This window comes from Leiobunum rupestre, chromosome 3, assembly GCF_980474605.1.
Source record: "Leiobunum rupestre chromosome 3, qqLeiRupe1.1.hap1, whole genome shotgun sequence".
Lineage (NCBI taxonomy): Eukaryota > Metazoa > Arthropoda > Arachnida > Opiliones > Sclerosomatidae > Leiobunum > Leiobunum rupestre.
In genome coordinates, this window is record NC_143386.1 from 16,931,800 (window position 1) to 16,957,886 (window position 26,087).

Consider the following 26,087-nt stretch of genomic DNA (forward strand, 5'->3'; position numbering starts at 1 on the left):
CCGGGAATCGAACCCGGGTTTGCCACGTGCAAGAGATGTACTCTAACCACTCAGCCACCAACGCTTGGTAAGCTAGTGTTTTTTTAAAAAACAGCTTTGGCGAATGTCCTTTACAAAGTTATAAAGTTAGGTACTGTAATTTATTCTACATCATTTTAAATATTTATAAATTAAATTAATCTTATATTTAATTAAATATTTATAAATTATATTAATCTTAAATTTAATTAAATATTTATAAATGATATTAATCTTATATTTAATTAAATATTTATAAATGATATTAATCTTATATTTAATTAAATATTTATAGATTATATTAATCTTATATTTAATTAAATATTTTAGTATTTTAATGTAAAATGTGATCGCGATCAGGAATTGAACTCGGGTCGCATTGTAACAATGCGGATAGTTCACCGCCGAGCCATTGACTTCCTTATGGAAAATATTAAAGTAAAGGAACAATTATGATAAGGCGGGTTTTTTTACTAAACGAATTAATACAATATCTTAAATTGTGTTTCGAGTTTGGAATGTGAGTGAATGGACTTAAGTGTATGAACAGTGCGTGTTTAAGACTGAAAGTGTTAAAGTAATTGTAAACTAACTCAAGTCAGCTGTAAGATAAAATTGATTGTTTTTATTTTTTGAATTGGAATAACCTAATTATACCCTTGAAATTATCAACTCAACCCGTGAGGCTAATTAAGTAGATTGGAAGTAATTAGTAGCGAACAGCTCTCAGCTGTTAATTAAAGCAAGAGTTTATAGTAAGGTAGTTTGAATTTAGTTAAAATTACTCAGTATAATTTATGATATTTACTTAAGTGTAAGTATGTTTTGGTTTATTTTTAAATCACGATGAACTAAGACAAATCTAGTCTTAGACACTTGAGTACCAGTTCTGTACAATTACGTAAGAGGGATATATATTGTTGGGTTATTGATGAAAGTTAAATCTAGAACGTTCCATAGACTGTTCTGAATAAAAATAAACATTTATAATTTTGCATAATTCTGGTTGCCATTTTATTTTCTAATCACTCGCCCACAGCATTACAGTTCTGGCAATCCCGAATCAACTAAATTTTCGATATAACGGCGACGGGAAATTATTATCGTAAATTTATCGCGCGGCCTTAGATAATATTCTTTAACAAAATTTCGATAACTATCGTTTAATTAAAATCGGCCCTATTCCGTTAAAATTATAAACCAAAAAGCGAACGGTCGTTATAATACCCTCTGTAGATATTTCTTTCATTAACTTTGTATTATATTCAACTGACAAACTTATACTGTAAAAAGGGTTTAATTCAATTGTGCATTGTTATAGTACGTCTAACTCACTGTTGTAACTACTTAACTAATGATATTCTGAATAAATTAAAATTGGTCGTTTCGTCTCAATTATTTTAATTATAATTAAAATTTTATACCGGGCGGGATAGAACTGGGATAACATTTTTAACAAATAACTCTAAATTGCGGAGATATATCTTTAAGGGTTATCTCGAGAAATTAATACCACTAGGGACAATTCTTCCGAGGAGAGGTATATTTTGGCTTGCCACCTTGTTAAACCGTCATATCGGAGTTATTCTGTGTGTGGGTGTGAAACTTTTTTTTTTATTTTTTTTCCCCTTATAAAAATGTATATGTAAACATATTGGTAAAACTTATTAAAAACTTTTATCTCTTAAATCCTTTTACAAAGAGGGCTATAAGTCGCTCGATGACTTGGCCCCGAGGGGTCCGTCACTTCGAGGAATTGTGTACGAGATTCCGAATCAAGGGATCTGGAATCAAGAGATTCCGTGATTCGTATCATCATATGTGATTCATCGATTAGAGTAGGATTCCTAGATTTCGAAGATTCGTATATTTTGTTAGATTCTCGAGATTCTCAAGATTCCTGAAGAGTTTCTTGAGATACGGAATCAAGGCCTAGGGGCCTATTCTGTAAATATTCGAAATCCAATTTTCGATCGAAAACTACATTTCGAACTTCGAGATCTCGACGAATGGTATTCGGTAAAGATTTCGAATAAGCATAAATCAATGCAAATTGTCGAAGTAGATCTCGACATGGTATATGGTATCGAGATCGAATTCCCATTCGAATTTTTACAGAATCGCCCCCTGTACGAGATTCGTCGCTTGGCCCTCTAACACCGATGTACAAATCTCTCTAACTGTATTACCATAAGTAAGATAATAACAATAAGTATGACACTTCCTATTGCTTTAATGCTAATTTTCTAACCGAACCTTTTTTCGGCACTGATACTCTCTTCAAGCTGTGACTTGGACTTGCGAGTTACTTACGGGTCCTGGCTCTCGGAAATATTACTTCTTGCCGATTTCCTGGAAGATGATTTATTTTAGAATAGAATATAATATAGAAATCACGAACTGCAGTCCTATGAGCTTTTTATTATAATTGTTTTAGCCTCGTCTAAGCACTACCGTTGGAATTTCTGGCCATTTAATTTAATTTAATTTAATTTTTCGCTCGAAGATCTATTAGGTCCGAGTTTCGCGCCTTTTTGTTTGCTCTAATACCTATCGGTGCGAGCTATTAGTAAGTTTTTAAATTTCTTCAAATTCGTTTAGGGTTTAACTTTATTATCCCTTTCATAATGGATTAATCTACTTATTCGCCAATTTTATCATCCTTTACAATGCAGTTCATAGGTGGTTCCTTTTAACTTTTAATTTCTTCGTGTACCATGGTTTAGCGCAAAAATTCTGAGAGAATGCTGCACCCGTCGGAAGTTCGTAACTATTCGCCAAACCGAGTAGTTTTCAAGTTTCACGCCTTCATACCTCCACTATCGCCATCTAGGTGATGATGTGTATATCAAATGTGGATACCCACGATTTAAAATAAATCATTAGTTTTATATTAAATTAAAATACATCATTAGTTTTATATTAAATTAAAATACATCATTAGTTTTATATTAAATTAAAATACATCATTAGTTTTATATTAAATTAAAATACATCATTAGTTTTATCAAGAATGTATAAATAAATACATTCTTGGTTTTATATGAAATTAAAATAAACCATTAGTTTTATATTAAATTAAAATAAATCATTAATTTTATATTATATTAAAATAAATCATTAGTTTTATATTAAATTAAAATAAATCATTAGTTTTATATGAAATTAAAATAAACCATTAGTTTAATTTAAAATTAAAATAAATCATTAGTTTTATATTAAATTAAAATAAATCATTAGTTTTATATTAAATTAAAATACATCATTAGTTTTATTTGAAATTAAAATAAATCATTAGTTTTATATGAAATTAAAATAAATCATTAGTTTTATATTATATTAAATTAAAATAAATCATTAGTTTTATATTATATTAAATTAAAATAAATCATTAGTTTTATATTAAATTATAATAAATCATTAGTTTTATATTATATTAAATTAAAATAAATCATTAGTTTTATATTAAATTATAATAAATCATTAGTTTTATATTATATTAAATTAAAATAAATCATTAGTTTTATATTAATTTAAAATAGATCATTGGTTTTATATTATATTAAATTAAAATAAATCATTAGTTTTATATTAAATTAAAATAAATCATGCTTTATATTAAATTAAAATAAATCATGTTTTATTTGAAATTAAAATAAATCATATTTTATTTGAAATTAAAATAAATCATTAGTTTTATATGAAATTAAAATAAATCATTAGTTTTATATGAAATTAAAATAAACCATTAGTTTAATTTAAAATTAAAATAAATCATTAGTTTTATATTAAATTATAATAAATCATTAGTTTTATATTAAATTAAAATAAATCATTAGTTTTATATTAAATTAAAATAAATCATTGGTTTTATATTATATTAAATTAAAATAAATCATTAGTTTTATATTAAATTAAAATACATCATTAGTTTTATATTAAATTAAAATACATCATTAGTTTTATATTAAATTAAAATACATCATTAGTTTTATCAAGAATGTATAAATAAATACATTCTTGGTTTTATATGAAATTAAAATAAACCATTAGTTTTATATTAAATTAAAATACATCATTAGTTTTATCAAGAATGTATAAATAAATACATTCTTGGTTTTATATGAAATTAAAATAAACCATTAGTTTTATATTAAATTAAAATAAATCATTAATTTTATATTATATTAAAATAAATCATTAGTTTTATATTATATTAAATTAAAATAAATCATTAGTTTTATATTAAATTAAAATAAATCATGTTTTATTTGAAATTAAAATAAATCATGTTTTATTTGAAATTAAAATAAATCATTAGTTTTATATGAAATTAAAATAAATCATTAGTTTTATATGAAATTAAAATAAACCATTAGTTTAATTTAAAATTAAAATAAATCATTAGTTTTATATTAAATTATAATAAATCATTAGTTTTATATTAAATTATAATAAATAATTAGTTTTCTATTAAATTATAATAAATCATTAGTTTTATATTATATTATATTAAAATAAATCATTAGTTTTATATTATATTAAAATAAATCATTAGTTTTATATTATATTAAATTAAAATAAATCATTAGTTTTATATTATATTAAATTAAAATAAATCATTAGTTTTATATGAAATTAAAATAAATCATGTTTTATTTGAAATTAAAATAAATCATGTTTTATTTGAAATTAAAATAAATCATTAGTTTTATATGAAATTAAAATAAATCATTAGTTTTATATGAAATTAAAATAAACCATTAGTTTAATTTAAAATTAAATAACACATTAGTTTTATATTAAATTAAAATAAATCATTAGTTTTATATTAAATTAAAATAAATCATTGGTTTTATATTATATTAAATTAAAATAAATCATTAGTTTTATATTAAATTAAAATACATCATTAGTTTTATCAAGAATGTATAAATAAATACATTCTTGGTTTTATATGAAATTAAAATAAACCATTAGTTTTATATTAAATTAAAATAAATCATTAATTTTATATTATATTAAAATAAATCATTAGTTTTATATTATATTAAATTAAAATAAATCATTAGTTTTATATTAAATTAAAATAAATCATGTTTTATTTGAAATTAAAATAAATCATGTTTTATTTGAAATTAAAATAAATCATGTTTTATTTGAAATTAAAATAAATCATTAGTTTTATATGAAATTAAAATAAATCATTAGTTTTATATGAAATTAAAATAAACCATTAGTTTAATTTAAAATTAAAATAAATCATTAGTTTTATATTAAATTATAATAAATCATTAGTTTTAAATTAAATTATAATAAATAATTAGTTTTCTATTAAATTATAATAAATCATTAGTTTTATATTATATTAAATTAAAATAAATCATTAGTTTTATATTAATTTAAAATAGATCATTAGTTTTATATTAAATTAAAATAAATCATTAATTTTATGTTAATATAAATCATTAGTTTTATATTAAATTAAAATAATCATTTGTTTTATATGAAATTAAAATAAATTATTTGTTTTATATTAAATTAAAATAAATCATTTGTTTTATATTAAATTAAAATAACACATTAGTTTTATATTAAATTAAAATAAATCATTAGTTTTATATTAAATTAAAATAACACATCATTTTTATATTAAATTAAAATAAATCATTAGTTTTATATTAAATTAAAATAAATCATTAGTTTTATATTAAATTAAAATAAATCATTAGTTTCATATTAAATTAAAATAACACATTAGTTTTATATTAAATTAAAATAAATCATTAGTTTTATATTAAATTAAAATAAATCATTGGTTTTATATTATATTAAATTAAAATAAATCATTAGTTTATATTAAATTAAAATACATCATTAGTTTTATCAAGAATGTATAAATAAATACATTCTTGGTTTTATATGAAATTAAAATAAACCATTAGTTTTATATTAAATTAAAATACATCATTAATTTTATATTATATTATATTAAAATAAATCATTAGTTTTATATTATATTAAATTAAAATAAATCATTAGTCTTATATTAAATTAAAATACATCATTAGTTTTATATGAAATTAAAATAAATCATTAGTTTTATATTAAATTAAAATAAATCATTAGTTTTATATTAAATTAAAATAAATCATTGGTTTTATATTATATTAAATTAAAATAAATCATTAGTTTTATATGAAATTAAAATAAATCATTAGTTTTATATGAAATTAAAATAAACCATTAGTTTAATTTAAAATTAAAATAAATCATTAGTTTTATATTAAATTATAATAAATCATTAGTTTTATATTAAATTATAATAAATAATTAGTTTTCTATTAAATTATAATAAATCATTAGTTTTATATTATATTAAATTAAAATAAATCATTAGTTTTATATTAATTTAAAATAGATCATTAGTTTTATATTAAATTAAAATAAATCATTAATTTTATGTTAATATAAATCATTAGTTTTATATTAAATTAAAATAATCATTTGTTTTATATGAAATTAAAATAAATTATTTGTTTTATATTAAATTAAAATAAATCATTTGTTTTATATTAAATTAAAATAACACATTAGTTTTATATTAAATTAAAATAAATCATTAGTTTTATATTAAATTAAAATAACACATTATTTTTATATTAAATTAAAATAAATCATTAGTTTTATATTAAATTAAAATAAATCATTAGTTTTATATTAAATTAAAATAAATCATTAGTTTTATATTAAATTAAAATAACACATTAGTTTTATATTAAATTAAAATAAATCATTAGTTTTATATTAAATTAAAATAAATCATTGGTTTTATATTATATTAAATTAAAATAAATCATTAGTTTATATTAAATTAAAATACATCATTAGTTTTATCAAGAATGTATAAATAAATACATTCTTGGTTTTATATGAAATTAAAATAAACCATTAGTTTTATATTAAATTAAAATAAATCATTAATTTTATATTATATTATATTAAAATAAATCATTAGTTTTATATTATATTAAATTAAAATAAATCATTAGTCTTATATTAAATTAAAATAAATCATTAGTTTTATATGAAATTAAAATAAATCATTAGTTTTATATGAAATTAAAATAAACAATTAGTTTAATTTAAAATTAAAATAAATCATTAGTTTTATATTAAATTATAATAAATCATTAGTTTTATATTAAATTAAAATAAATCATTAGTTTTATATTAAATTAAAATAAATCATTGGTTTTATATTATATTAAATTAAAATAAATCATTAGTTTTATATGAAATTAAAATAAATCATTAGTTTTATATGAAATTAAAATAAACCATTAGTTTAATTTAAAATTAAAATAAATCATTAGTTTTATATTAAATTATAATAAATCATTAGTTTTATATTAAATTATAATAAATAATTAGTTTTCTATTAAATTATAATAAATCATTAGTTTTATATTATATTAAATTAAAATAAATCATTAGTTTTATATTAATTTAAAATAGATCATTAGTTTTATATTAAATTAAAATAAATCATTAATTTTATGTTAATATAAATCATTAGTTTTATATTAAATTAAAATAATCATTTGTTTTATATGAAATTAAAATAAATTATTTGTTTTATATTAAATTAAAATAAATCATTTGTTTTATATTAAATTAAAATAACACATTAGTTTTATATTAAATTAAAATAAATCATTAGTTTTATATTAAATTAAAATAACACATTATTTTTATATTAAATTAAAATAAATCATTAGTTTTATATTAAATTAAAATAAATCATTAGTTTTATATTAAATTAAAATAAATCATTAGTTTTATATTAAATTAAAATAACACATTAGTTTTATATTAAATTAAAATAAATCATTAGTTTTATATTAAATTAAAATAAATCATTGGTTTTATATTATATTAAATTAAAATAAATCATTAGTTTATATTAAATTAAAATACATCATTAGTTTTATCAAGAATGTATAAATAAATACATTCTTGGTTTTATATGAAATTAAAATAAACCATTAGTTTTATATTAAATTAAAATAAATCATTAATTTTATATTATATTATATTAAAATAAATCATTAGTTTTATATTATATTAAATTAAAATAAATCATTAGTCTTATATTAAATTAAAATAAATCATTAGTTTTATATGAAATTAAAATAAATCATTAGTTTTATATGAAATTAAAATAAACCATTAGTTTAATTTAAAATTAAAATAAATCATTAGTTTTATATTAAATTAAAATAATCATTTGTTTTATATGAAATTAAAATAAATTATTTGTTTTATATTAAATTAAAATAAATCATTTGTTTTATATTAAATTAAAATAAATCATTGGTTTTATATTATATTAAATTAAAATAAATCATTAGTTTTATATGAAATTAAAATAAATCATTAGTTTTATATGAAATTAAAATAAACCATTAGTTTAATTTAAAATTAAAATAAATCATTAGTTTTATATTAAATTATAATAAATCATTAGTTTTATATTAAATTATAATAAATAATTAGTTTTCTATTAAATTATAATAAATCATTAGTTTTATATTATATTAAATTAAAATAAATCATTAGTTTTATATTAATTTAAAATAGATCATTAGTTTTATATTAAATTAAAATAAATCATTAATTTTATGTTAATATAAATCATTAGTTTTATATTAAATTAAAATAATCATTTGTTTTATATGAAATTAAAATAAATTATTTGTTTTATATTAAATTAAAATAAATCATTTGTTTTATATTAAATTAAAATAACACATTAGTTTTATATTAAATTAAAATAAATCATTAGTTTTATATTAAATTAAAATAACACATTATTTTTATATTAAATTAAAATAAATCATTAGTTTTATATTAAATTAAAATAAATCATTAGTTTTATATTAAATTAAAATAAATCATTAGTTTTATATTAAATTAAAATAACACATTAGTTTTATATTAAATTAAAATAAATCATTAGTTTTATATTAAATTAAAATAAATCATTGGTTTTATATTATATTAAATTAAAATAAATCATTAGTTTATATTAAATTAAAATACATCATTAGTTTTATCAAGAATGTATAAATAAATACATTCTTGGTTTTATATGAAATTAAAATAAACCATTAGTTTTATATTAAATTAAAATAAATCATTAATTTTATATTATATTATATTAAAATAAATCATTAGTTTTATATTATATTAAATTAAAATAAATCATTAGTCTTATATTAAATTAAAATAAATCATTAGTTTTATATGAAATTAAAATAAATCATTAGTTTTATATGAAATTAAAATAAACCATTAGTTTAATTTAAAATTAAAATAAATCATTAGTTTTATATTAAATTAAAATAATCATTTGTTTTATATGAAATTAAAATAAATTATTTGTTTTATATTAAATTAAAATAAATCATTTGTTTTATATTAAATTAAAATAACACATTAGTTTTATATTAAATTAAAATAAATCATTAGTTTTATATTAAATTAAAATAACACATTATTTTTATATTAAATTAAAATAAATCATTGGTTTTATATTATATTAAATTAAAATAAATCATTAGTTTTATATTAAATTAAAATACATCATTAGTTTTAATTGAAATTAAAATAAATCATTAGTTTTATATGAAATTAAAATAAATCATTAGTTTTATATGAAATTAAAATAAATCATTAGTTTTATATGAAATTAAAATAAATCATTGGTTTTATCAAGAATGTATTTATTTATACTCAGTGAGAATGAATATGTCGAGATTATTTTTAGCGTTTCTCCAATTCCACCCGTTGGGGCCCCCGGTATGCTCCTCTGCTTTAATAAAATAAAATAATACTGCAATCTCATTGGTTCTTAAAAATTACGTTTTTCGACGCGATTAACGCTTCTGCGAGGACCCAAAAATAAGACCGCCTCCTGTTTTCCTCCCCCCCCCCCCTTAGCGTGACGGGGTTAGGGCCTCAACGTGTCCATCGATAGTCTCGACATATTCATTCTCCCTGAGTATAAATAAATACATTTTTGGTTTTATATTAAATTAAAATAAATCATTAGTTTTATATTAAATTAAAATAAATCATTAGTTTTATATTAAATTAAAATAAATCATTAGTTTTATATTAAATTAAAATAAATCATTAGTTTTATATTAAATTAAAATAAAACATTGGTTTTTTATTAAATTAAAATAAATCATTAATTTGATTCTAATTTAAAATTAAGATTTAAATTAATGAGCAGCAAATTGAACGTGGGGAAAATTAATTGGCAGAAGCTGATCAATTTGCACAGCGACATGGGAAAATGTGGTGATGATTCAGTTCACCGAAAAAACGCCTGTGGCGCTACCGTAAAAAGCCAAAGGCACTAGGTTCAGTGTCATGGCGTAGTTTGAGCATGCTGTGCCACGTAGTTTTCCCCATGCCACTTATGTTGCCCAGTAATTAAATTAATGTTGAAGTAATAGATTACAGGTTTTTCGCCAATGGTTCCGTTTCACGAATGTAGGTGGCGCCGAACGATATTTTTTGCCGTTTGGAAACAATAGTTTAATTTTATACTATTAAATAAAGCAAAAGACTATCTAATACAATTTATTCGATCTGTAATCGTACTTTCACTGGTTTCTCCGCTAGAGTCCGCTTTTGCGTATTTGCTATGATAGTAAGATTTTTAAGTAGTCTTGGGCTTCTAACATCATTCAATTTGTTATTTGAAAGAAGAACACCTTTTTTAAGATTTGAGCATTCTTGATTTGAGCCAAGGTCTACCTTCTAATTCAAATAATTATGCCCGAGCTTAATTCATGAGAACTGATTACATAAAGAAATCGCATCCTATTAGTCAAAGTTATATTTATTATTTATTAAAAAAGCAAAGTTAATATAAACCTCGTACCCTAGATTCGAAATAACAGATCGAACGCATAACGTGGAAAAGATCAGGCCACTGGAATAAGGTGGAACTGGAATAACGTGGAAAAGGCTGAAACTAAAGTGACGTGGAAACTGCAGAAACTGGAATAACGTGGAAATTACCCATACTGGAATAACGTGGAAACTACCAAAACTGGAATAACGTGGAAACTAATTAAAGTAGAACTTTATATGAAGAAATAACTCAATCTACAATATCAAAATTTTTCTTATCGGAATAACTAAATTGTGAGTTGGTGCCTACTGAAAAAGTATCTACTGAAATCTTTTTAATTATTCTTCCCATGTTATTTCGGTTTGATTACTTTCCACGTTATTCCAGTCTTGGTACTTTCCACGTTTAAGTATTCCAGATTTCCAGTTTTGGTACTTTCCACGGTATTCCAGTTTTGGTACTTTCCACGGTATTGGTACTTTCCACGTTTTTCCAATTTCTGCAGTTTTCATACTATTCCGATTCCACGTTGTTCCAGTTTTAACATTTTCCACGTTATTCCAGTTTTAACATTTTACACGTTGATACAGTTTTAATATTTTACACGTTGATCCAGTTTTAACATTTTCCACGTTATTCCAGTTTTAACATTTTCCACGTTATTTCAGTTTTAACCTTTTACACGTTGATCCAGTTTTAACATTTTCCATCTTATTACAGTTTTAACATTTTTCACTTTATTCCAATGGACGCTTCAATAAAACCTCTTCAAGGAAATCCACAAGAAGTAATATTTCCGAGAGCCAGGACCTGCAAATTACTGTTTATATAGTGCTTGTTGAAATAATGGAAACTTTTCACCTGTACGGTTTGCAACAAATGTTTCCTTTATAACCAGGTAGCTTTTTTAGCTTTTTTTTGACATAGTAAGGCTTGGTAAAAACACAACGCTCTGCTTACAGGCGAGAAAATTCCATTATTTAAACAAACACTATATAAACAGTAATTTTCCGGTCCTGGCTCTCGGACATATACTTCTTGGTGATTTCCTTAAAGATGTTTTATTTAAGCGCTCATTCGACGCTATTCCGATTCCAAGTTATTCGAGTTTTTACATTTTCCACGTTATTCAGCGTTTCCGAAATAACTGCCTAGCGCGTAGTCAATAGCGTTTACCCACTTCCTGCCAGAACTTCCAAAAAATTAGCTCCATAGTCACCATGGTAACCAACTATATATAAGACCACGGCCAGCTTTAATGAGCGCCAACAGCGCGCAGGTCCGTTTTTACCTTTCAGGCGCCCATGGGCAAATAATATTAGGCGCCCTTTTTCATATGGCCGTGTCTTCATTGAATACTTTACATTTAACTTATAAAAAAAGTGAAAGGGGCTCCAAAGTTCGGTGGCAAAAGAAAGAAAATTGAGCGTGCTTTTCACCCCCCCCCCCTCAACGCCTCACTCGGCCTTTAAGGTCGGACGCCGCTCTACCTAGCCTAGTAGTGCGTCATAGTGCCGTGATAGGACAATCGCCCTGTTACCAAGGATACTGTATTTTAAGATATAGTATCCTTGCTGTTACAAAGGGAGTACGAGAAAATACAAGTTGGCAAGCCAAAATATACCTCTGCTCGGAAGTATGGTCCCTAGTGGTATTAATTTCTCGACACGACCCCCAAAGATATCTCCGCAATTCAGAGTTATTTACGAAAAACGTATTCTCGGTTCAAACCCTGCCCGTTATAAAATTTTAATTTAAATTTAAATAATTGAGACGAAACAATCGAGTTTAATTTATTCAGAATATTATAAATTAAGTAGTTACAACAGCGAGTTAGACTTACTAAAACAATGCACAATTGAATTTAACCCTTTTTACAGTACATGTTTATCAGTTGAATATAATACTAAGCAAATTTTAATGAAAGAAACATCTACAGATGGTATTTGTATTTTTCTCCCTTACGAAATACTTGCCGCATCTTTAACGCTCATTTTATTTCAACACTCGTAGACTTCCAGTTGACGTTGTGACACATACCGCATGAAAAAGACCAATGCCGTCCAATTTCCAATATCATATAATGATTCTCACACCCAGGAAATCATTGACTGCGTTAGAAATCGTAGATATCCAAATATCCACACCAAATATATTTACAAGAAGCAAAAACCTTACCATCAACAAAGCACAGAGAGCCACTTGACTAACCGCCAGCTCTTAAAGCAATAAACGGTAAATTAATTTCAGTGAACCTAAGCAGCTATCGGTGGTTCTGTGGTAGAGCGCTCGACTGCCAAGCCGAATGGTCTGGGTTCGAAACCTGGGTGGCGCATTCGTTTTTAATCAATAGAGAAACGCTAAATTAGAATTTCTTCGATGCAATAATTTCAATTTCAATTCTATTTCAATTAAACCAAAATTTCGTACTCTATTAAATACGCTTCCGATAAAGCTGAAGGTCTAATTTTCAATAAGGCGTAACAAGTGTCGGTGGTTCTGTGGTAGAACGTCCGCCTGTCAAGCAGGAGGTCTCGGGTTCAAATCCCGCCCGATGCGATCGCAAATTGATTCTAAGACGAATACCGTGTACAACTGGTGGAAACCCTGCCATTGGACGTTGAGAGGTAGCATTACACTCCGCACTCGGTCCGTCCCAAAGTCATTAAGACGAAGTTGGAGAGAAAACGCCCATATAAACACAACCTTTAAAACCATTAATACATTAATACAGCGACCGATGGAGGCCGATTTTTCGGAGATCACATGACGGAAACCAGTAAACGCTTCGTTGGAAAACCGTCAAATTAAAAAACTTTCTGAATTCGAATCTAATGTACGGATCTTTGGTTACAAAGCACAAGAAACATAATTAAGTATGACACGCACTTTGTTTAAAATGAAAACATAAATCACAGCGTTGCTAAGGACAACGAGTTCTTAAAGTCTTTGGAACTGTCAGATAACGACGCACATCAACCGCCAACATTTTTCACGAAGCGGCCAAGGCACAGCCGCACAGGGAATTTATATGCCCTATCAAAAGTAAAAATAATTGATGGATCTTAAAATTAATTTTGCGCATGAAAATACGCCACCATGTTAGGGTATAAAAACAAGTAAATATGCCTGTAATAACTCAGAATGTAAAGGTACTGTAACGCGCCAAAATGTAATTTTGAAATCATTCAATTATTACTTTGGATAAATAATGATAAAGGGGTACTACGTTCAATAACTCACCGATGACACCGGTTTCCTACTGTACGCTTTTTCGCGGTTCCGGTTTGGACGTCACGATGGTCATCGGTTGCTCACCGAAGTCACCGGCTGGAAGAGTCAGTTTTTCCGCTGAATGACGTAAAAATACTTTATTTTTGGCAGGAGAAGTTCATCTGCACATTGTTTATTGGAGCGAAGGGTAGTTATTTTCTAGCAATTATAGCGCCCGGTTTTGTTTGTTTTTAAAAACGATTGACTGCTACATGGATTAATGGATTTATATACTGCTACAGTATTTTCTTCTATTACTTCATCATTTACAATTAAATAATGTAATTTTCGCTTTCTTCGATTTTCCGGCCGGAAAAAAATTCAACGCCATTTTAATAAACACCGATGACTGAAATAAAAAGCTCATCGGGTGTAAATATAAAACCATACCCAATGATTTAATCAGAACATAAAATTGACTATTGCTAACATCCACTTAGTTAAATTTGTAGTCCGTATCCTAGATTCAAATGGCGGATTTTCCCGGAAGCGTTTACCCATTTCCAGCACGAAACCTTCGAAAAATCGGCATCCATCGGTCGCTGTATCACGGCCAACTTGGAAGACGCGAACAGCGCTTCAAACGTGTTCTTAACTATAGTTGGTTACTATGGTAACTCTGGAGGTAATGTTTTCGTAGTTCCGGCAGAAAGTGGGTACACGCCATTGACTACGCGCGAGGCAGTTATTTAGAATCTAGGGTGCGAAGTTTAAATGTATCTTTGGTTTCTAAAGGTAGTTATTTTCGAATTTGAGCCGTAAACGCATTTTCTTTAGTATTTATCGCGATCAAATTAGCCAGGAAGTAATTTATTTTCAACCGAAATGGTTTATTGTTATACTTGTGGTAAAGCAAGCGATACACACTTTCAAGATGTTAAAGATGGTAATCCAACAGAAATAAGGTAAATACATATACAGGGACAGTGGCGCACCCAGAACTTAATTGAAGGGGGGAAGGCACGGATGAAAATCAATTTGAAGGTTTAAAATCAGAAAAAATATGAGTGGCGCAATTAAATTGGTTTCCCCGCCTTGTAAATTTATTTGAAGGGGCAATAGACCCTGCCTCCCCCTCAGGGTTCTAAGCCCCTGAACCAAACCCGCAGCCGAAATTGACCACAAACGGCATGCGCCAAAGCCAAAAAGGAAGAAGAAACGGGAAATGCCATACTGGAAAGATTTCACCTCAGAAATAACCAACTTTCATATTTCTACACCGTTCCGTTATATCACTACATATACGAGACTAAAGAAAAAATATTCTCCACCCCTACCCCACCTTGCCCCCTCCTCTCCCACAAAAAAAATCGAATTGAAAAAAGAAAGAAAGATCGCGTTGATGTGGAGCGTAGTAGGTCTATTCCTCCCGTCCGCGTCCCCAGACTGCAATTTTCAAAGTATTGACGGATCTCCCCCCTCCGCTTTCTTCCACCACCCCCGGCTCAGTCTGTGTAAGTCTCGTCGCAGGCGGACGTTTTTCAATCCCCCTCCCGTTATCCCTCCGGCAGCGGCTTCCCGAGCCCGAAGCGTCGCGCTTTTCCACCCACTCTCTATCCCTCCCCAGAATCTCTAATCCTATAAGCGTCACGTGACCGATATTGACGTCAGCCCCGCCGTTCTCTCCCGGCATCACCCCCTTTCCCTCCTCCCAGCTTTCTCCCGTCTGACGCTGCGTAGTGTTGGCGGCCTTCGTCGTTCTCTCTCTCCGCCTTTTCCCCCAACCACCACTATTCGCAGTGGGCCATGTTGGGTGGAGGGCGTCTGGAGACCTACTAGAATCGAAAACGACTCCAAAACGGCGACAATATTTTAAAAACGAAATAAGATACCGAGAGTTTGTCGAATTTTGCCATACAGGGAAAGCGCGAGTTAAGACGAGGATCGCTCTAATTAATTGTCAGGTACGTATTTCGTTTTAAAACGAACTTTCTTTGTCCGTCTTTTCCCTCCGTTATTCCGTCGCTCCTTCGACAAGCGAGACCAACCGCCTCCCCCCCCAACTCCCTCCTGAGCCGAACAACGGCCCGACGAGTTTCCCTCCATCACGGGTCCTCCGCGCTCCCTCCCAACCGCCCGACCGAGCTCCCTCCTCGCGCGTCTCTCCTCGCCAACGACGAGACTTTTCACTGACTTTCATTCTTCCCTTCTACCCTCGCCATTTCTCGCTGGCGGAAGCTTCTTTGGATTATTTGCTTCATCTCAGACTTCTCCTTCCTATTTGCATCTTTTTACCTCGCTCTCGGAGAGTGATCTGTCTCTCTCTCTCCCTTGTGTTATGTCTCGCTTTATTAATAGACGCGCGTCGACGAATGGAGGAGAAATTTCGTATTTATCCCGTTTCCAATAACGGTTAACGGTGGTCGGCGTTCCTCCCTTATTTCCCGCCCGAAAACTAGCCCTCTTTATCTTCTTGTTACGACGAGGCCAGTTAGGCCTAAAATGTCAGCATCGAACGGGATTCGCGCATGCTGCGTTTTTCTCTAGTTCAATATGTTACCGTTGCTTCTCTCGCCTACTGGTACTATGCTATTTATTTTTAGGCCCCGATAAGAAGCTAAAAATGTCCTCTAATTTGTTTAAATATTTTAGTCGTTTGTGGTTAAATTTCGTCCAATCCATTTTTGTATCAATGCTTACTTTTTTCTTGGCGCGGTTCTAGAAGTAATAATGGCCTTAATCTTTTGCATAACTCGCGCATTTTCAAGGTCAAGGTTAACAATTTTTTTTACTGAAAATGTTAGGCTAGTTTTTTTAGATGGTTATAATAAGACTTAGTTTAAACGAATCACGGCGGTTTAATACTAGAGTAATTCATATTTTTGTATCGCCGGTGTCGAAGTAAATTTCCGTTTATAGTGAAACAAGTTTTTAAAGAATTATAATTTTTTTGTGGTATATCCTGACCGCTAGAATGTTTATGACTTTCTGTTTGAGAAAATATTATATTTTCAATGTTTAATTGAAGTGAAGCTTCAATATCACCGGCTGAAATGATGTGAAATGTCGTAGGCATAGTTAAAGTTAATCGATTTGTTTGAAATTTAGATCCACCGTTGTACTGTGTCTTAAGGAGGGCCTGACTGAAATTTCTATCTGTGGTCTGTGATATTCTGAGGTTTAAGTTTATAAAACGCGAGTCTGTGGGACCTTAAGAAAAATAGTACGTTAGCCCTCATGGAATGTGTACAGGGTTGCCACAAGTCAAGCAATATGGACTTGGCAGCATGACGTAGATAATACATCATCCATGCTTTTTCCAATTGAAAAAAAAAAGCATACCAGCATGGCGGCCATAGCCAAAGGTACGGCCTGACGTCATGCTGCCAGGTATCCATTTGAAAATAGAACTAAAAGTCGGATAATTTTTATCTTGAAAATCTTATGAAGGTGAGATAGCTGTAATTTTACTACAGTTCTGTGATGATTATTAAGTTGCTTAAATCTTCTGCTCATTTTTAAACTTTGTAACTTGATCTCTGCATAAAAACTGTTTTAAGCTAAAATTTAACCTTTACAACAAAATATAAGTTAACCAAATTCATTTCTGATATATAAGTAAACTATAAATTGTCTCTTTTTGATCACTCTAGCTACCGGGTGTCGTAAAAATCAAGAACAAAAATTAAATTATTTTTAATATTTATAGAGCCAAAGCTACCGTTTTGATTTTAATCAGATTTGATCATTGTTTAGTCACATTATCATGATTTAGTTATACGAAGTTGACAGTTGTCCTAATAATCAAGGGAGTGATCTGACCTTCGGGAAAATTTATAAAATTATCAGGGGAAATTGGGAATTTTTAACTGAAAATATGGTGGGAACACTGAATATACATAAATTTCGCGATGTAGCCCTAGTCCACGCCCGCTGATTTACGTACTTAATTTTCAACTAGAGAAAAATAACTAGAGAAAAATAAATCTAAAATGATGCGATTGACATCCGTTCGCGTCAGTCACGGTTGCCTGGAAAAGGCAGGGAAATTTAACATGGGTATAAAGGTCAGGGAATTGAATTTTGGTTGCAAATAGGAAACCTTTTCTAAAATATAGGTGGATAATTGTAGTATAAAAGGAAAATGGCCAGAGAAAACCTTGTAAAGTCGGGGAAAATCTCGGGAAATGGCCAGAGAAAACCTTGTAAAGTCGGGGAAAATCTCGGGAAATGGCCAGAGAAAACCTTGTAAAGTCGGGGACAATCTCGGGAAATGGCTAGAGAAAACCTTGTAAAGTCGGGGACAATCTCGGGAAATGGCTAGAGAAAACCTCGTAAGTCGGGGAAAATCTCCGGAAATGGCCAGAGAAAACCTTGTACAGTCGGGGAAAATCTCGGGAAATGGCCAGGGAAAACCTTGTACAGTCGGGGAAAATCTCGGGAAATGGCCAGAGAAAACCTTGTAAAGTCGGGGACAATCTCTGGAAATGGCCAGAGAAAACCTTGTACAGTCGGGGAAAATCTCTGGAAATGGCCAGAGAAAACCTTGTACAGTCGGGGAAAATCTCGGGAAATGGCCAGAGAAAACCTTGTAAAGTCGGAGACAATCTCGGGAAATGGCCAGAGAAAACCTTTAAAGTCGGGGAAAATCTCGGGAAATGGCCAGAGAAAACCTTGTAAAGTCGGGGACAATCTCGGGAAATGGACAGAGAAAACCTTGTTAAGTCGGGGAAAATCTCCGGAAATGGCCAGAGAAATCCTTGTACAGTCGGGGAAAATCTCGGGAAATGGCAAGAGAAAACCTTGTAAAGTCGGGAAATGGCCAGAGAAAACCTTTAAAGTCGGGGAAAATCTCGGGAAATGGCCAGAGAAAACCTTGTAAAGTCGGGGAAAATCTCGGGAAATCACCAGAGAAAACCTTGTTAAGTCGGGGAAAATCTCGGGAAATAGTCAGAGAAAACGCTGGAGGGGCCTCTGAGTTCTCAGCTACGCCACTGTCCGGACCTCCAGTCTCCGCAGCGCTATTAGCCCTCTAGTCTCCGCACCTCCAGTCTCAACGGTGCATTTTGCCCTCTGGTCGCCGGACCTCCAGTCTCCGCAGCGCTATTAGCCCTCTAGTCTCCGGACCTCCAGTCTCCACGGTGCATTTTGCCCTCTAGTCTCCGGACCTCCAGTCTCCGCAGCGCTATTAGCCCTCTAGTCTCCGGACCTCCAGTCTCCACGGTGCATTTTGCCCTCTGGTCGCCGGACCTCCAGTCTCCGCAGCGCTATTAGCCCTCTAGTCTCCGGACCTCCAGTCTCAACGGTGTATTTTGCCCTCTGGTCGCCGGACCTCCAGTCTCCGCAGCGCTATTAGCCCTCTAGTCTCCGGACCTCCAGTCTCCACGGTGCATTTTGCCCTCTGGTCGCCGGACCTCCAGTCTCCGCAGCGCTATTAGCCCTCTAGTCTCCGGACCTCCAGTCTCCACGGTGCATTTTGCCCTCTGGTCGCCGGACCTCCAGTCTCCGCAGCGCTATTAGCCCTCTAGTCTCCGGACCTCCAGTCTCAACGGTGCATTTTGCCCTCTGGTCGCCGGACCTCCAGTCTCCGCAGCGCTATTAGCCCTCTAGTCTCCGGACCTCCAGTCTCCACGGTGCATTTTGCCCTCTGGTCGCCGGACCTCCAGTCTCCGCAGCGCTATTAGCCCTCTAGTCTCCGGACCTCCAGTCTCCACGGTGCATTTTGCCCTCTGGTCGCCGGACCTCCAGTCTCCGCAGCGCTATTAGCCCTCTAGTCTCCGGACCTCCAGTCTCCACGGTGCATTTTGCCCTCTGGTCGCCGGACCTCCAGTCTCCGCAGCGCTATTAGCCCTCTAGTCTCCGGACCTCCAGTCTCAACGGTGCATTTTGCCCTCTGGTCGCCGGACCTCCAGTCTCCGCAGCGCTATTAGCCCTCTAGTCTCCGGACCTTCAGTCTCAACGGTGCATTTTGCCCTCTGGTCGCCGGACCTCCAGTCTCCGCAGCGCTATTAGCCCTCTAGTCTCCGGACCTCCAGTCTCCACGGTGCATTTTGCCCTCTGGTCGCCGGACCTCCAGTCTCCGCAGCGCTATTAGCCCTCTAGTCTCCGGACCTCCAGTCTCCACGGTGCATTTTGCCCTCTGGTCGCCGGACCTCCAGTCTCCGCAGCGCTATTAGCCCTCTAGTCTCCGGACCTCCAGTCTCAACGGTGCATTTTGCCCTCTGGTCGCCGGACCTCGACTCTCCTTGAGAATTTTTAGTTTCCGGTTTTGGAGACTGGAGGACGAAGCTGCTGATTTTAGCTCCGCTGTGTTTGTATCCGGTTTCCGATGTCTGCCACAACTAGTGGTCTCCAGGAGCCTTTCGGACTCCGGGCGTCCAGTCTCCAGAGGAAATGAGCTTGGTGTTAGACCATGAGGAGACTGGCAGAAACGCGAAAAATCGTCTAAACAGAATCATTTTCCATAAATATAAATACATTCTGGGTTTTACATCTTGAAAACTAATCTTTCTATTATAATTTAGAAAGCTAGTATTAAAATAAATGATAATTTACGTTGCGGTATAGAATAATGATATGTGACATAACATATTTCAGTAAAGATGGGATGGAAAAGGTGCATTTGACATTGTTTTCCAGAAACCTCCTTTGGGGAAACAGTGAGGGGTGGCGGAGTGGTTAGCACTTTCGCCTCGCAGCAAGAGGAGCAGGGTACGATCACAGCTTGTGGCACTGGGTGAAAACTCGGAACAACTCCTTCTGCGTTGAGTTTGCAATTTCTTCCCCACTGGTTTAAGGGGTTTTCCCTCGACCTCTTCGGTTTCCCCTTCCATAAAAACTTGTTGAGGTTAACGGTAATAGTTTGTGTAGGGAGCTGTTGGCTCACGTGGCATGAAGGGCTTGCCACCACCCTCCTACGCGTTGTAACCCGGCCACCTGAATTAATGGCTCTAAAAGTCGCTTGAGGACTTAGGCCTATGGTGGTGCCTTGGGTATTAGCCTAGCTGATTAAATTTGCCAAAACAGCGCTCGTACGGAACCTTGAAAACCCCGAATAAGTCAGTGATCTCCTATTAATTTCGTAAAATAAGGTACAAGGTTTTTTGTATCGCCAAGTATTTTTCCCAAGCAAAACCAGCAAAAATTGTATATATTCTATAGTTTGGATTAACCCTCCCTTATGTGTTATATGAAAAATCTTGGTTTTTTTAACGATCCTAAAAGAGAGAGGCATGGATTAAACACTAGTGTTTAATCCATGAGAGAGGAGTGTGAAAGTCAGGGAATTTGGAAATGGATCTTTAGACCAGGGCATTTGAAAATAAGAATCTAAAGGCCAGGGTATTTGAAAATAAGAATCTAAAGGCCAGGGCATTTGAAAATAAGAATCTAAAGGCCAGGGCATTTGAAAATAAGAATCTAGAGGCCAGGGAATTTGAAAATAAGAATCTTAAGGCCAGGGAATTTGAGAAATATAGGTTAAAATTCGCCAATTTTGGTATTAAGTTAAGAAAAATCTCCGGAAATGGCCAGGTATCACATGGAAAAGTCTGGGAATTTTAATATAAAAAAACTGGCAACCCTGCATTCTCTCATCGGTTTATTTTAACGTCAAAATTGATAATTTTATTTCGAACTGAATGAACCGCGAAAGAAAAAGAAATCTGAATATTTAACGTTCCATGTTTACCGAATTTCACATTTATCCCACCAGGTTTATCAGAATGCTATGCAAACTAGCGCTAGTTACGTTTTAAAACAAATCGAAACGCGTTTTTATATTAATAATTCCTTTTTGGTGTTTTTAAAATTTCATTTATTTGCTTTAAATATCTGTTTTTTATTTTGTTTTGCCTCTTTTTATTAAAAAATGGTAAAGAATTTTCGCGCAGCGGTGATGTAATCATAAATTTAAATTAATCTGAATTAAATTTAATTACTACTTGGAATTTTGTTCCTTTGAACCGGAATTTCTCCTGGTACTAATTTGGGTAATTTTCACATCATCATTGACGATTTTAATCAATTGTTTTTAAAAATCATTTAATTTAACTCGAGACTTACTTGATTTAAATCATTAAAAAATAATGTTGTAAGTCGGAAAATTTTCCGTATTTTTCCGCAAAAAATAAAAAAAAGTTTTCAAGTATTTTATGTTACAGTTTTTTATTTTCCGATTAGCGGAAAATTTTATTTTTCCGGAAAATTAACAACACTATTAAAAAAATTAATATAAATCGGGAATAAATAATTATTTGATTTATAATATTTGATTAAGTAATTTTATTTCAATCTCGATTTAAATTATATTAAAAAAATTCTTTGATTTAAATCAATTTTTAAAAAGTCATTAAATTCCAATCATTTTTAAAAATCATTTGATTTAAACCAATCTAGAATATATACCATTCAAACAAAGAGTATACTCTTTGATTAAAATTTGCAACATTATTTTTTTAAAAGTGTATTTTGGTTTCGACTGACTAACTTCGTGATATTTTCATTTTTTTCGTGGCTTTTTCTTGTTTTGTTTCAAAATCTTTTCTATATTTTTCTTTTCTATTACAAAACGTCGTATTTCGATCAAATTTCGAATTAATTTTTTGTTTTGTTAGAGCTAGGTTTATTTTGGTTCCGTAATTTATTTTCTTATTTTTGTTTTGTCGATCTAGTTCGAAAAAGAAGTAATTTGAAAACAGCGTGTGCCAAATTTTGAAAATATTTTAAACTAGGATATGGAATGGTAAGCAAAAAAATAAAGGTCATACGTTTAATGTATAATTGCCATAAATTAAAACCACAACGAAAAATGCATTTTCCTGGTACGAATAGCGTTTTGGTTCCGACTATCCCGAAAGTTTTACAGGCGTTCTTTAATCTCTCTCTGGCAGACGCTGCTACCACGTGACCTCGTTGTCTTCCCCATCTGCCATTCCCGCGAGCCTAGGAGGTTTACGGGCGGTAGTTGGAATTATCGGGTCCCTTTTAATTTATTGATTTAATAATTAACATTAACCGGAAATAGCTTGGGCATGTTTAAAGTCGGCTACACACTTAACAAAAGCGACACAAACATATTGCACTCCTCTTTTGGAGCGCTTAAATGAGGGCTCTTGGATCCCTCAAACTCGGCTGTCCCACGGCTAAACCTAGTAAACGCCAATTTTGAAAATGTCGATTAGCAATCAATTCAAGCATAAATGCGAATTATCCAACCACCCAAATAATTTTACAGTTACATTACCATTAGAAGTAATGTAAATTAAAATCCTAAAATTAAATTGTCTTGAATTTGAAAAAATTACTTTTACCTTAGTAAAAGATCTTTAAAGGTTAATTCTAAGAAAACCTTGCGTTAAGACGACCTTCAAAACACCTCAATCAGGGTTGCCACACGTCAGGGAAAAGTCAGGGAATTAAAAAATGGCCCAGAAAGGTCAGGGAATTTTAAGAATTTGTAAGAGGTCAGGGAAATGTCAGGGAATTAGATTTTCTCTTGACACTTTTTGAAAGTTAATTTTACTCTAGATCTATGACAAATTCTTTTATTATCATTTATTTCCTTGAAAGTTTGGCTAATATTTCGAACATTGCAATAACCATTTTACTGAAATATAAGTCCATTTAAATTTATTAATTTCTGATAAATGTGAAATATAAAATAAATATTTTGATCTTAAAAAGTCAGGGAAAATCTCTTAAAATGGTCAGGGAAAAGTTAGGGAATTTTAATCTGAAAATTTTGTGGCAACCCTGTCAATAGACTAAAGAAAAAGTAAGGAGTCTTGTTGTAATACCATTTTAACTCGTCACTGTAATGCAAGTGGTAATGTATAACTGAAAGAAAAGGGGGCAACACGGGGTTTTTCTTTGGCTATCAGGGCAGCTTAAAGGGGGAGGATCACTTACCCTCCCGAACCGGTTCGAAGAGGGAGAACCCACAAGGTGAAAACTACTCGGAAGTTCCGGAACCGTTCAAAGAACTGATTCGGACAAAGCTATGACGTCACCAAAACGTCCCGGACATTTCAGAATTTGTTGTACGAATAGTCTGAAAGAGTGATTAAAATGATTAAATCTGATTTAAAAGATTAGATCATGAATATAATGATTAAATCTGGATTAGATTTTCTAATCTGGATTAGATTTTCTAATCTGGATTAGATTTTCTAATCTGGATTAGATTTTCTAATCTGGATTAGATTTTCTAATCTGGATTAGATTTTCTAATCTGGATTAGATTTTCTAATCTGGATTAGATTTTCTAATCTGGATTAGATTTTCTAATCTGGATTAGATTTTCTAATCTGGATTAGATTTTCTAATCTGGATTAGATTTTCTAATCTGGATTAGATTTTCTAATCTGGATTAGATTTTCTAATCTGGATTAGATTTTCTAATCTGGATTAGATTTTCTAATCTGGATTAGATTTTCTAATCTGGATTAGATTTTCTAATCTGGATTAGATTTTCTAATCTGGATTAGATTTTCTAATCTGGATTAGATTTTCTAATCTGGATTAGATTTTCTAATCTGGATTAGATTTTCTAATCTGGATTAGATTTTCTAATCGGGATTAGATTTTCTAATCTGGATTAGATTTTCTAATCTGGATTAGATTTTCTAATCTGGATTAGATTTTCTAATCGGGATTAGATTTTCTAATCGGGATTAGATTTTCTAATCGGGATTAGATTTTCTAATCGGGATTAGATTTTCTAATCGGGATTAGATTTTCTAATCGGGATTAGATTTTCTAATCGGGATTAGATTTTCTAATCTGGATTAGATTTTCTAATCTGGATTAGATTTTCTAATCTGGATTAGATTTTCTAATCTGGATTAGATTTTCTAATCTGGATTAGATTTTCTAATCTGGATTAGATTTTCTAATCGGGATTAGATTTTCTAATCGGGATTAGATTTTCTAATCGGGATTAGATTTTCTAATCGGGATTAGATTTTCTAATCGGGATTAGATTTTCTAATCGGGATTAGATTTTCTAATCGGGATTAGATTTTCTAATCGGGATTAGATTTTCTAATCGGGATTAGATTTTCTAATCGGGATTAGATTTTCTAATCGGGATTAGATTTTCTAATCGGGATTAGATTTTCTAATCGGGATTAGATTTTCTAATCGGGATTAGATTTTCTAATCGGGATTAGATTTTCTAATCGGGATTAGATTTTCTAATCGGGATTAGATTTTCTAATCGGGATTAGATTTTCTAATCGGGATTAGATTTTCTAATCGGGATTAGATTTTCTAATCGGGATTAGATTTTCTAATCGGGATTAGATTTTCTAATCGGGATTAGATTTTCTAATCGGGATTAGATTTTCTAATCGGGATTAGATTTTCTAATCGGGATTAGATTTTCTAATCGGGATTAGATTTTCTAATCGGGATTAGATTTTCTAATCGGGATTAGATTTTCTAATCGGGATTAGATTTTCTAATCGGGATTAGATTTTCTAATCGGGATTAGATTTTCTAATCGGGATTAGATTTTCTAATCGGGATTAGATTTTCTAATCGGGATTAGATTTTCTAATCGGGATTAGATTTTCTAATCGGGATTAGATTTTCTAATCGGGATTAGATTTTCTAATCGGGATTAGATTTTCTAATCGGGATTAGATTTTCTAATCGGGATTAGATTTTCTAATCGGGATTAGATTTTCTAATCGGGATTAGATTTTCTAATCGGGATTAGATTTTCTAATCGGGATTAGATTTTCTAATCGGGATTAGATTTTCTAATCGGGATTAGATTTTCTAATCGGGATTAGATTTTCTAATCGGGATTAGATTTTCTAATCGGGATTAGATTTTCTAATCGGGATTAGATTTTCTAATCGGGATTAGATTTTCTAATCGGGATTAGATTTTCTAATCGGGATTAGATTTTCTAATC

The 26,087-nt window shown here is 30.2% G+C and overlaps 1 protein-coding gene across 1 annotated transcript in view; it reads left to right on the forward strand.

Moving 5' to 3' along the window:
- Positions 1–15,906: 15,906 nt before the first annotated feature.
- LOC149949702 (uncharacterized) overlaps positions 15,907–26,087 on the forward strand; it is a 45,518-nt gene continuing 35,337 nt past the window's right edge. The window contains exon 1 of the mRNA XM_090167891.1: positions 15,907–16,128. The gene's annotated coding sequence lies outside the window, so the exon portion shown is untranslated. The remainder of the gene's footprint in view (positions 16,129–26,087) is intronic.